The 12,872-nt window shown below is 44.4% G+C and overlaps 1 protein-coding gene across 1 annotated transcript in view; it reads right to left on the minus strand.

Annotated features, from left to right (window-relative positions):
• The window catches only part of SHANK1 (SH3 and multiple ankyrin repeat domains 1), a 2,604,687-nt gene that overhangs the window by 1,288,842 nt on the left and 1,302,973 nt on the right, over nucleotides 1–12,872 (minus strand). The window lies entirely within an intron of this gene.

The raw sequence follows: 12,872 nt of genomic DNA on the forward strand, positions 1-12,872 counted from the left end.
GTGGCACACAGTACTTTGCATTGACCCCACAATACCTCTAAAGGAGGTGCCTGATGCAGAATTGTTTGAGGACTGGCCAGATGTCGGAGAAATTGTGCGGTACAGGAAAGTTCTGTGTCAAAACCCTTGCAGCCCCAACCCAGTTCATTTAAGCAGATTTGGAGCAGTTTCCTGAGAGACTTTGGACAAATAATATCCATGACGTAGAGCTCCTACAGGGAGTGACTCCAGCACACAACACTGAAACCAGGAGCAGTACTACCCCGAGTGAAACAATACCCACTTTCCAGGGAGGTAGAGGAGGGAATTAAGGACACATTCAGTGCATTATTCAACCAAGGGATAATTGTACTATCTACCTCCCCATGCAACACGGCTATCTACTCTGTAACAAAGACAACAGGGGCAATTGGAGGATGAGCCAGGATCTGCGCCCCTAAATGATGTTGTGCAACAAAAATTTCCAGTGGTTCCTAACCCTGCCTTGATTTTGTATAGCATCCCCAAGGAGGCAACACATTTTTCAGTGGTCAACCTCAAAAATGCTTTTTTCTCCATACCATTGCACCCAGACTCACAGTACCGTGCTGCCTCTGTGCGTGCCATCCCCAAGGCCACGACAGTGAAAGAAATGCAAAAGTTCTTAGGGTTTTGCATTTACTACAGGACCTGGATACTTGATTATACAGCATACACAAGGCCACTCTAATAGGTCTAAAGGAAGCACAAAAACCTGACAACAAAATAGCATGGATCAAGATATGTTACAACATTTTGATGAGTTAAAAAAGGTGATTTCGACTGCCCCTGTTTTAGCAACCCCTGAATATACACAGGAATTCTACTTGTTCTCACACTAACGGCCAGCTCATGACTGACGTGCTGACACAGAGAAGCACGATGGGCCACAAGCCATTATCCTATTACAGTGGCATGTTAATTACAGTAATGCATGGCAGTTTGGTTTGGAACAGACTCTTGCAGCTGCAGCATTTGCTATTGAGAAAAGTTCCACAATTGTGATGGGCTGTTCAATTACGGTCTCTGTGGAATATGCTGTCTTTGCCATTCTAGAAAGGTTGAAATCTACCCTGACTACTCAAAGAGCATCTGCATACGAGATCATTCTCTCCCAAAATAAACATATTGGGCCTCAGAAGTCTGGCGGTAACCGGCTGGTGCTACTGGCGGGTTGCCGCTGGACTGAAACACTGTTTCCACCACCTGATATCCCGGTGCCACGAGACATTACAAATCCTGGCGGCCCAGGATATCAGGCGGTGGAAAATGTTGTTCCCTATTCCCATGGAGCCCCAAATAACTCCATGGGAGTGAAGAAATGGAAGCACTGGCACCGTTGCTAACAGTGCCGGTGCTTCAGTGACAACTCTGCTCTCTGGGCTCACAGGATCTGGAAAGCAGAGTTGTAGTCTGCTGGTCCGAAAAGGGAGCCGGTACATTGCTACCGGAATCCTTAAGTTCTGGACCGGCAGACTCATAATGAGGCCAATTGTACGATGTACAACAGTGAACCCTGAAACATTTATGATAGAAATGTGCACAGGTGAGGCTTCGGCCAGACAAGATTGTTTGACATATGAGGGGGAGGAGGATGACATCCCGAAAGACAGGCCACTCGAGGGGGGTCTTCTTCATTGATGGGTCAGAGACAATTGACCAGGACACGGGTCTCAGGCATACTGGTTCAGCGGTGGTGCCCCTAGTGGATGGTGATTATCAGACATTAATTCTAAAAAGACTGTCAATTAATTATTTGGCGCAGGCAGCAGAACTGATTGCACTCATTGAAGCACTGCAGTCATCACAGGGGTACCATGTGACAATTTATTCAGACTCAGCATATGTCACTACAACAGTGCATGCCGGTCTATCACGATGGAACATGAGGGGTTTTAGGAGGGTGTATGGGTCCCCAGTACAGCATGCAGCATTATTAGACAAGCTAATTTTCACACTTTCACAACCTTCTGTAATGGAGATTGTTAAATGCGCTGCCCATACGAACAACGGTGAGGAAGTGTCACTCGGAAACGCTGCTGCAGACACAGTGGCCAAAATAGCGACATATCTCCCAGTGCCAATTGTGGCAGAATATGTTGTCAGAAACCCCACTACGGACCAGGCACCTGTCCCTTTGCCCTGCCCATAGCGCAAAGTATTGAGTGACAAGGAATGGCCCAAGAAGAAGAAAAACATCTGTGGGTAAGAACGGGATGCACGCAGTCCCCTACTGACTTATTGTGGAGGAAGGAATGTACAGGAAGAGCAATAATGCCTCCACACAAATTGTTGATAAAAGCATTCAATCAGCTCAATCACCCCTACCACATCTCCAAACAACACCACATTGTTGCTGACATACAAGAGAACTGATTAATTCCAAACATCTAGGAACCTTTAACAAGCATGGTTATTAGATGCACCATGTGTCAGAGCTTCAGCACAGGCACGACATTGAGAACACTGAGGGGCACTTTGCCCCGCCCTACTGAGCCAATCCACAAGTTGTATATTGGCTATGCGGACATGGGCGAGAGATGCAGCGGGTCTCGGTATCTGATCATTGTCGTCTGCCCCTTCTCATGATGGGTGGATGCTGGTCCTTGTGCACATCCGGAATGCCAAATGTGTGGCCAAGTTTCTGGTCCGTGCAGTATTCCCCCTGATGGGGCGTGTGTGATGTGTTAAGGTCAGATAATGGCCCCCACTTTTTCAATAAATTGTTTAAAGAGATTACTGCACTACTTGGCATTAAAGACTGGATGTGTATGATTTATCACCCCCAGGCCAACAGGGTTGTGGAGGGGATCAACAGACACCTCAAAAGTAAGCGGACTAAGCTTTGCACCACGTTGAAGAAATACTGGGTGCATTGCTTTCCTTTGGTACTGTTCAGTTTGCGCACGCAGCTCAGCAAGGACACCATTTATCAACGCATGAGGTGGTAACTGGTCGCTGCATGGACACATCCATTTCTCCGATCAGAAGAGCGTCAGATGCACCTAGTGCAGCAGCTGTTTTAGGTGATGTGTTTAAAGACTATTTAACAACCCAAACACAAGCACTCAAATGTATTTCCACCCCGATCATAAAACGTGCCAGGCGCCGCAGCTGACTCCACAACTGATTCCCCACCCATTCAACCGCTGCTGCCAGGATAACTTGTCTACGTGTAGTCCTTTGTCAGGAGGTGGAATAGCCCTGGATTCAATGGACAGTTTGAAGTGTTTTTTTTCCACTCCTCTTGCTGTGAAAGTAAATGGTCTCTGTTACTGGATCCACCTGTCAGATGATTGAATAGCACCCTCGGACATTGCACCAGCACTTAAAATACTGGTAGTGTGCATCTACCTCATCTCGCTTTTTCACAGCGAGTGACAAAAGCTGAACTACGCCCCCCCACCAAACCTGTGCACATGCATAGCTGTTAAAAACTTTACATTTACACAGGGGGGCGCTCCCTTGTGCGCTCTCTCTCTCTCTCTCTCTCTCTCTCTCTCTCTCTCTCTCCTTCTCTCTTTCTCTCTTCCTTTTTGTGTGCATACATTTTGCCTTTCAGGTTGCAAAGAAGATGGAACCAGCGCTCTCAAATCACTCAAACTGTAATTATAGTATTATGCCTAGGTTTTCGTTCTCATATATGTGTGCAATGCATTTTATAGCACACATCTTTGCCATTTCAATAGTGATTTTAGGGATATATTTAGGAACTTTTTTATATTAAAGGGACCTGTAAAATAGGAAGGAGAGGAAGAAATTACAAAATCACTGTAAATAATAGATCCAAAATATACCTGAATGAAACTGAACATTTATTTTCCCCAACACCCAACTTTGCCCATCAACATGTCAACAAATCTGTACATCATCAAAATGTACCCCCTCACACTGGATTTTTAGAATACATTGCTAGGTCCCTATGGTTTCCAAGATTTTTTAATGTCTTTTGTAACACAAACTTTACCCATGTAGATAATATTAGTACTGTTATTAATGAATATATAGGTGCCCCCACACGCACAAGGAGACAAGCACGAAGGGCGAAATACGACGCCTACCACAGGCTTGGTCTTGACGCTATAGAAGATGTACGTCACCCAGAAATGTCTAACAGTAGGTATAGAGACATGAGCTCAGTAGGGAGAAACAAGGTGAATGGCAGTTGTTATGTTTGTTTGTTGAAACCACATGCGTCGGGGTACCCAAGATCCTAGTGCCACAGAAAGTACCAATTCTAGAGGCGCAATGCCTAGTACATCTTGCGCTATGCAGACTCATGGGCACTTTCCAGGCACACAAACTGAGGCTCGAACTTATTGATCCAGATCGCCTGCAATGCGACAAAAATCCAAAGGGAAGCAAATGCCTGAAAAGACCCTACCTGGTGATACAAACACTGAAATACACAAATAACAAATGGCGAGAAGTGACAGCTGCATGGCAGAGGGGCGAGGGACATAGGAAGAAGGGGTTTTGGCAAGGGTAGAGGCAGTATGTGCACCATTCTGGACTGAACACATCACAAAACTAACATGGATTGAGGCAATGGAGAAACCAGTGAAAGTGTACAGAGACGAATCATATGAACTTTACTTTTACAGTGCCGGAACAGTACCTGTAAGGGCCAACAAATATTGCAATAAGACTTCCTGATCTCAAGAAAAGCACGGCGGCAGTGCTAGATTACTACTGGGTGTGCGGCTAACAGGTGTACTTGCACCTTCCACCATCATGGAGGGGCTATTGTACGCTAGCCACGCTACACTCAGCCCTGCTTTTAATCCCAGAAATACATCTGCAAGGAGGGCCGACAGAGACTTTTGCCCCTTTCAATCCCCTGAAAGAAGAAACAAGAAACCCATTGCCAGCACAGGAGTTCCAGACTCTCCCTGGGAAAGAAAAAAGAGTTTGAACTATCTGTCCCAAGACTCAACAAGCTTGCTCGAGGAAATACCAGACGAATACTGACTCTTCACCAAAGCAGAAACATTCTTATCCTCATTGCTACTGCCTGGTGAGCAAGCTACGGCCAACGCTAAATGGCTTCAGATAGTACACTGGGATCTGATACAGCTGGCTAATGACACAGAGCAAGGGTTCAACGTCAAAAAAGTGGAACTCCGCATCCTGAGACTAATGACAATGCAGAACTGCTGCATCCTTGATATACTGACTGCAATGGAGGGAGGCATGTGCAAGAAAATCAGGGATTCCTGCTGCAAATTTGTGCCCCCCGAAGATGCAGAGAATGGCTCTCTGTCACACATAATCGAAGCTGTAAACAATGTGCAAGTTCGCATGAAGAAGGAGGCTGGAATACAAAGTGAAGATTGGTTCGATCTGACCTTCTCTTGGGCTCCATCCTGGCTAGGGGCAATCGTGAAAATGCTGGTGCCCGTCATCGTCTTCATTGGTTTCTTTTGCACATGCCAAATGGGACTCTAATTTCTGCCAAAGCATTGCCCAATAGCGCATTGATGATGGGCTCAATTGGGGTAACATCCAAAGCATCTTGCGGTACCACAGAGAGCGGTACCCGGACAGACGACCCAAATAAGCTTGTATGATAGAAATTCACCACTGCTGGCACAATCACCATGACCCCACCAGACGCAGAAAATTATACAGAGCACTGGGCTGATTTAGCTGGGGATGTGGGTTGTATTTCCATGACATGTACCCCAGAGGAATATGACAAGTCTGGAGCAAGTTTACAATATGATTGCAGAGCATGGGTTCCAAAGGATGGTTCATCAACATATCTGAAAGCTGAAAGGTTGGAGCGGGTGCAGAGGGGGGAGGAGACTATATATGGGAACTTAGTTGCCAATGACACTGCAGGGGAGTTTGTTAATTTGGGATTAACAAAAGGGGGAAAATTTGGGAAGGAGAGAGGGCCTTCCCACCCCCCTAGGCAATACCGAATGAGAAATAAACACTAAGAGAGCGCACCCAGGGAGCAAGGGGGAGGGAGGCGCACATAGAAGAGGGTGCGGCATCAGCTTAGTGCATGCATTACAAGCTATATGGTAGATACGGTGTGAACGCCAGCTTGCCGGACAGCAGCCATCTTTCAATTTAGGCCCAGGTACGGCGAACAGCATTATGTGTGTTAGTATTAGATCCCTTGCATGAGCGCAGACACCGCCACCACCCTGGCTAGGTTTCAGAGATCCATAAAATTTTCCATTGTCCAAAATGTTACAGGCCCTCACACCCTGGGAAGAATGTGCCCTGCAAGGTCATGAGAAGGGAGCAGAGCGCCTCTTGGCTTTACCATCCCACGGAATAGATAGCAAGGCCCTCCTGCCCTCAACAACCCAACATGAGATATTCAGCTTTGCAATGTTTTTCTCCTGAGACCCCTGCATGCCACAGCACCATCCAAACCCAGACCACTGACCAAAAAACATTTACACCCCTCGATCGATCACTAAATGAACTTAAAGGATGCTCCACCACCTCTCTTGCACCTGCAGATGAGATCTGGTGCCAACGCATCCATGACAGATTTGTCGATAAGACACAGAAATATCAGGACACCATAAGTGCTCAAGTATACACATTATCTGTTCCTTGATTTCCCACGTTTCTCTTTTAAAACAGTCTCAATAGAGGAGGTTACAAATGTGGTTCTTAATCTCAAACCCGCTTCGTGCAAAGGCGATATTTCCCGGCTTCTATTAAAAAAAGACAACCTGGACACCGCAGAGGCCGGAAATTACCGGGCCATAACAAATGTCCCTTTTATGTTAAAAATACTAGATTAAACAGTTTATATGCAGTATCAGGCATTTGTAGAAAAACATGAGATCCTAGCTGTCCAGCAATCTGGCTTTCGGCCAAATCATGGGACCGAGTCGACTTTACTTGACCTGAAATCACATATTGCTGGTCTTATTGACGGGGGAAATGACGGGGGAAATACAGCATTATTTCTGTTATTAGATCTATCTGCTGCTTTTGACCTTGTTGATCACCATGGATAGACTATCTAAGGTGGATAAATACACCCACTCAACTACAACCTGGTTCAGTTCATTTTTGGGTCCAGGAAGTATGAATGTTACCAAAGATAGCGCTAATTCCAACAGTTCTACTCTTACCTGTGGCGTCCCCCAGGGGTATTGTCTCTCCCCACTGTTATTTAATGTCTACTCAAGACTTCTATGTGCTCTTTAGGCTAAAATGGGCGTTTACTTTGCAAATTTTGCCGACGACACACAGATTGTCTTCAAACTCTCAGGTGTGTACATTGATGACTCTGAGTACATTAACCACATTTTTACCGAGATTCAAAAGTGGATGGCCTTGAATTCATTAGCTCTTAAAAATGCAAAAACTGAGCTTCTTATTTTGGGCACCCCAATAAACTCAAAAATCTTGACACTAGTTACGACAAATGTATTATTGCCCAACACTCTATCTCTGTTTCCAAAACTGTCAAGACTTTGGGTGTTTTCTTTGACCCTAATTAACATTCAATTGGCATATTAGTAAAAACGGCATTAAATCATCTTGTTGTTGCTACATACAGCTTCTTTGGCATATTCACCCTTTCTTGTCTAAAATAAATCTTGCTATGGTAGCAGCTGCTATCATGAATTGCAAACTAGAGTATTGCAATAGCCTTTTAATAGGCACTTCTCAGACGATCATAAAAATATTGCAAGTAATTCAGAATGGGGCCGTACATGCTGTCTGCGGTCTTAAATGCAAAGCACACATAACAGAAGCCAGAAGGAGCCTACATTGGCTGCCTACTAAACAAAGACTACTGCACAAGGGCTTAGTCACAGTATTCAAGTGTCTACACGGCAAAGCTCCTCCTTACTTTATTACCAGAATCACGAAGAAAACCACTGAATGCCTCTTGTGCTCTAATGACATCACCAGTCTGATACAACTACGTTCACACCCTCAAGAACATTGGCGGTGCCAGCTTCAATTCCTGGGCGCTCTCGCTGTGGAATGCCCTCCCCAAAAATCTGGCCAACTGTGACTCCACGGCCCTCTTTAAGAAGCACCTGAAAACCTTCTTGTTTGATGCTGAATGCGGTTGATTGATGTTTATCTCACTTTCTTATTCCCTGACAAGCTTCCCTCATATGTTTTTCTTTCTAATATGTGGTTTGCTCCAAGGGTCTTATTTTTCTGACCTCCCTTCAACTGTCTTTTATATGATCTCCTGTGAGCGCCCTGAGGCCTTCAATTTGGTGGCGCAATAGAAAAACTAGATAGATAGATAATAGACTAAGATCAGAAGGCAAGGCTGTTGCGCCTTCAGAAATGGGTCACGTGATTTGTGCAGCAAAGTGCAGCCTGGTATCAAATTATAGACTAAATGTAAGGTGGAGGACCTTGGGAGATGCTGATCTGTCCGGAAGTGTGTGGAGTATGTGAGTTAGTGTGACCTCGGCTCTCCCTCTGGCCTCATCCCTGTATCTGCCAGGTGCATTGTTGCAATGATAAAATAACATTGTTTTGGCAAGTTGCTAATTAATTGATAGGCCAGCTTCACCACGGATGGCCAGCCCAGTAACACCCACATGTACGAAGATGGACAGATGAAGATGGACCAATGGCCTGGCATTCCACATGGAGCAGGCCCTACATGTAGAGGGATCCTCCAATCCGTATTGTAGAATTGTACCATATGGAATTACGTCATCAGTGACATAGTTTAAGCAATAAGTCCCAAGACGCAAGGCTTTACCTGATTCCGTAATGCCCCTGTGACGAGGGGTTTATTGCTATTAGTACCCCGGCCTGCAAGATCGGGGCAGTAAGAGCATTGTTTTTCTTTTCCGAAAAGCTCCAGCGTTTCGGAACAGAAAATAAATGGCTGTCTCAGAAGGGATCGAAATTAATGGAAAAAGGAAAACAAATAAAATGGCAGCCATGGAAAGGGAGAAAGGACTACAAGTAGTCTTCCTCCTTGTTTCAATGCTACCGCCGTACGGTTTTCTATTTGTTGCTTTTTAGGCTCCACATTGGCAAGCCTCTTAATGTAAAGTTAACGCGCCTTCAGTTTGTCTGCCGCACAGATCTCTCCGCCTAGCGGTAGCATTGAAACAAGGAGGAAGAAGGTAAGTGGGGTTGGGAGGGCATGGAGGGGATTGTTTGGATTGGGGGGGAGGGAAAACACTTAGCAGAATCCCCGGCAGGAGAAGATGGCAGCCTCCAGCCGTGTGGTGGCTCGGAGTGGGGATTACCCTGTTCTGAGCCTCCTCATTGGTTGAGGGGGTGCCACACCACCCCGCTGGGGACAAAGGAAAAGAACATCGGGAGAGGGATTCCCAGTCTAGTAAAGCCCTGGCGAGGGCCAATCAGATTGATGGTTAAAATCTGATTGACCCTCGCTGGGTACTAATTGTGCTTATAACGTGCTGCACATGGCTACGGATGGCAGAATGTTAGGCAGAAGCAGAGTTCTTTGCTGATGCACTTCTATTTTGTAGAAATAAATACTTTTTATCCTACATTAGCCAGGGCTAGAAGGACGATATCTTGCATATTAAAACATTCCAGGCTCTTTCTGGGGAATTTGCTGCTTACTTTAAATTGGCCATGTCCGCCATGTGTGGTAAAATAGCTAGGATGCCAAAAAGCATACAAACAGCTGGGTTTTATTTGCAACAAGTATCCTCCAGCAGCTCTAAAGAGCAAGGAGACTTCAACATTCACAAGCACAGTGGGTGGATCTGACACAGCACCAGTTTGAGCTGAGTGTTCAGGCGCAGTGAATATCTCTCGACACATAAAATACCCTGTGACCACTACAAATAAACCTGTTTTTTTACTTTTCCATGTGCCTAGATTGCTCAGCAGTTGCACAGTCTCATATACCCTTCTAGATGCCACACATTTTCTACAAAGACTGTAAACCAAATATTTCTTGAATTTCTTATTTTGTGTCCATGGCAGATGTAGTCCAGTGCGGGCGGACTGTTCATTTTGGGGTGGGACCAAGCCTGATTTGCATATGGTCTTTCCCTTTTGTAATGGCTTGGAAGTAGCAGAACGGTGGTCTGGAGGGTTGCTCAGAGCAATGCCCAAGGTTAAGATTCATTCTAAACCTTCCAGCCCTTACCTCTTTGTTTTGCTGTAGTCACCCTGAGGCGACGGGTATACCCAGACGTGGGTCCCGTGCCAACTGGGCTTAGAGATCCAAGCTACTCCTTACTGATGAGGCACAACATGGTTGAAATATGCTTGGGGATGCTTGTGGTATCGTGCAGAAGGGATGTGAACAAGCAGTTCGGGTTGGACTGCCTCTTTTGGGGTGGGACCAGGCCTAATTTGGATATGGTCTTTCCCCTTTTGTAATGGGTTGGGAGGTGAAGAACGATGGTCTGGAGGGTTGCACAGAGAAATTCTAGAGGTAAAGATTCATTCTAAACCCTCCAGCCATCACCTCTTTTGTTTTGCAGTTGCAAATGTTGACCACAACATCTGCAGTTAAATTATAGAATCAAAATCCTTGGTTGAATTTCTTATTTTGTGTCCATGGCAGATGTAGTTCAGTCCAGGCGGACTGTCCATTTTGGGGTGGGACCAAGCCTGATTTCCAGATGGCCTTTCCCCTTTTGTAATGGCTTGGCAGTAGCAGAACGGTGGTCTGGAGGGTTGCTCAGAGCAATGCCCGAAGTTAAGATTAATTCTAAACCATCCAGCCATTACCTCTTTTGCTTTGCTGTAGTCACCCTGAGTGGGACGGGTATGCCCAGAAGTGGGTCCTGTGCCTGCTGGGCTAAGAGATCCAAGCTACTCCTCACTGATGAGGCCCAACATGGTTGAAATATGTTTAGGGATGCTTGTGGTATCGTGCAGAAGGGATGTGAACAAGCAGTTCGGGTTGGACTGCCTCTTTTGGGGTGGGACCAGGCCTAATTTGGATATAGTCTTTACCCTTTTGTAATGGCTTGGCAAGCAAAGAACGATGGTCTGGAGGGTTGCACAGAGAAATTCCAGAGTTAAAGATTAATTCTAAACCTTCCAGCCATCACCTCTTTTATTTTTCAATGGCAAATGTTGACCACAACATATGCAGTTAAATTATAGAATCAAAGTTCTTGGTTACCTCATAGGAAATGCTCCCCAAATACATGCATTTGAATCTTTACAATTCAATCATTGGAGTTTTAATCTCAACAAGTTCAAAAGTGGAATACAAGTTCTATTTTTATAAAGAAATTTTAAAAAAGCCATTCCCTAACCTTTCCATTACTGTTATTAATAATTATCTCATTCAGCACCTAAAACTATAAACCATCGTTTTTTCCCAAAACATTAGAAATCATCAACCCAAATTCTTTGCCTCACTATTGCCAACTGTTTTCTTAAAGAACGTTTGCATAACATACATGTTTCCCGGGCAGTTATTCAAAACATTCTGATACTACTGTTTGCAGATAATCCATCGCTAATGCCAAGAACAGACCAGTCTGCCCTGAGAAGCACAGGCCACCAAGCCTGAAATAAACTAGTTTGCTCTAATGACACTTTTTTTAAACTTGAACCAACACTTTTAAGGACCCCCACACTTCCCAAATAAAATGCAAGGGAGTCTGTGGCTGCCGATGAGGATTCTAGTGACTATGTCAAAAGTGTATCAATTAAGGCTGTAGAAAACAAAATACTAAGAAACATCTTGGGTGCATATGCAATGTGGTCTGAAATGTAATACACCAAATTAGGTTTAAGACATAATAAATAGAACACTGTTCAAACTCTGTTGGAAGAACTGGCCTAGGCACATGCCAATGTATTCCTTAATATCCTGTTAGATATGAGCAATCGGCTTGTGGACCCTCCATATAATCACATCAAATCGGGGTTTCAGAATACCCAAACATTTAGCAAATACTCGCCATTGAAATTTAGTACAAGTGCATTTTCCCAATAAATATTGATTGCAGGAAACTCAGAAAAACAGTTTCAATTTCACTATGTGCTTGGTAAATGAGCCCAGAACATGAGATTTGGCCATTTTTCACAATCCTTCAGTTGCAATATCTAAAGAGTGAGTGACTACAACAGGAAATATCTCTTCAGACAGGAAGGGTGACATTGTCAGTCGATTCAGACAATTAGAAAGCTCCCATAAATGAGGGTGGACCACAGGAAAATCCAAAGTCAAGAAAAAGATGCTTTACACAGTGCACCAGATAATCTGGCAAGAACGATTCTGATAAAGCCGAGATTTCAATAGCTCCTTCTGGCAGCAAGATGAGACACATGGAACATAGAAGTAAATTAAGAATAGGAATGTGGTTGCAACACCTTGAGCATGAAAACAATAGTCAACCTCCTTTTTTATGATGTTTATGTTCAATAATAATAGTTGTCCATAGCCCTCAACCATGAGGCAAGCCTGCTCTTTGCAAGTTCGGATTCTGGCAGAGCCAACTCACTTCATCCTTCCCAGTAATTACATTCTGAAATAACAACACCTATCATTACAGCGCTTAGAAGTGGCATGAAGCGGCATGAAAAGGTACATAAAAACATGATATTATTATAAGTAATGAGGAGCAATTATCTTCTCCCACTCTTAGAAATTTTTGGACAGAGGCATTATGTGCAGAAGTATACATTTCCTATGGATGATGTCACATGACATGTCACACCCTGACAGACCATATCCTAATTCGTACTTGATGTATTTATGTATTTATTTATTGCATTCGAAATGTTCTATGGTGGTCAATTGAGCTGCAGCCAGTGGTCAATTGTCACACACATGCGAATTCAAAACAAAGTTTACAGCACAAATAATGACACCTTGAAAAATGAATACGTGGTGGGCTTATTCTGTCAATCACAATATATTGTATGTTTTTATCTGT

Source organism: Ambystoma mexicanum, chromosome 1p (assembly GCF_040938575.1).
Source record: "Ambystoma mexicanum isolate Mex_15411 chromosome 1p, UKY_AmexF1_1, whole genome shotgun sequence".
In the NCBI taxonomy this organism is placed as follows: Eukaryota; Metazoa; Chordata; class Amphibia; order Caudata; family Ambystomatidae; genus Ambystoma; species Ambystoma mexicanum.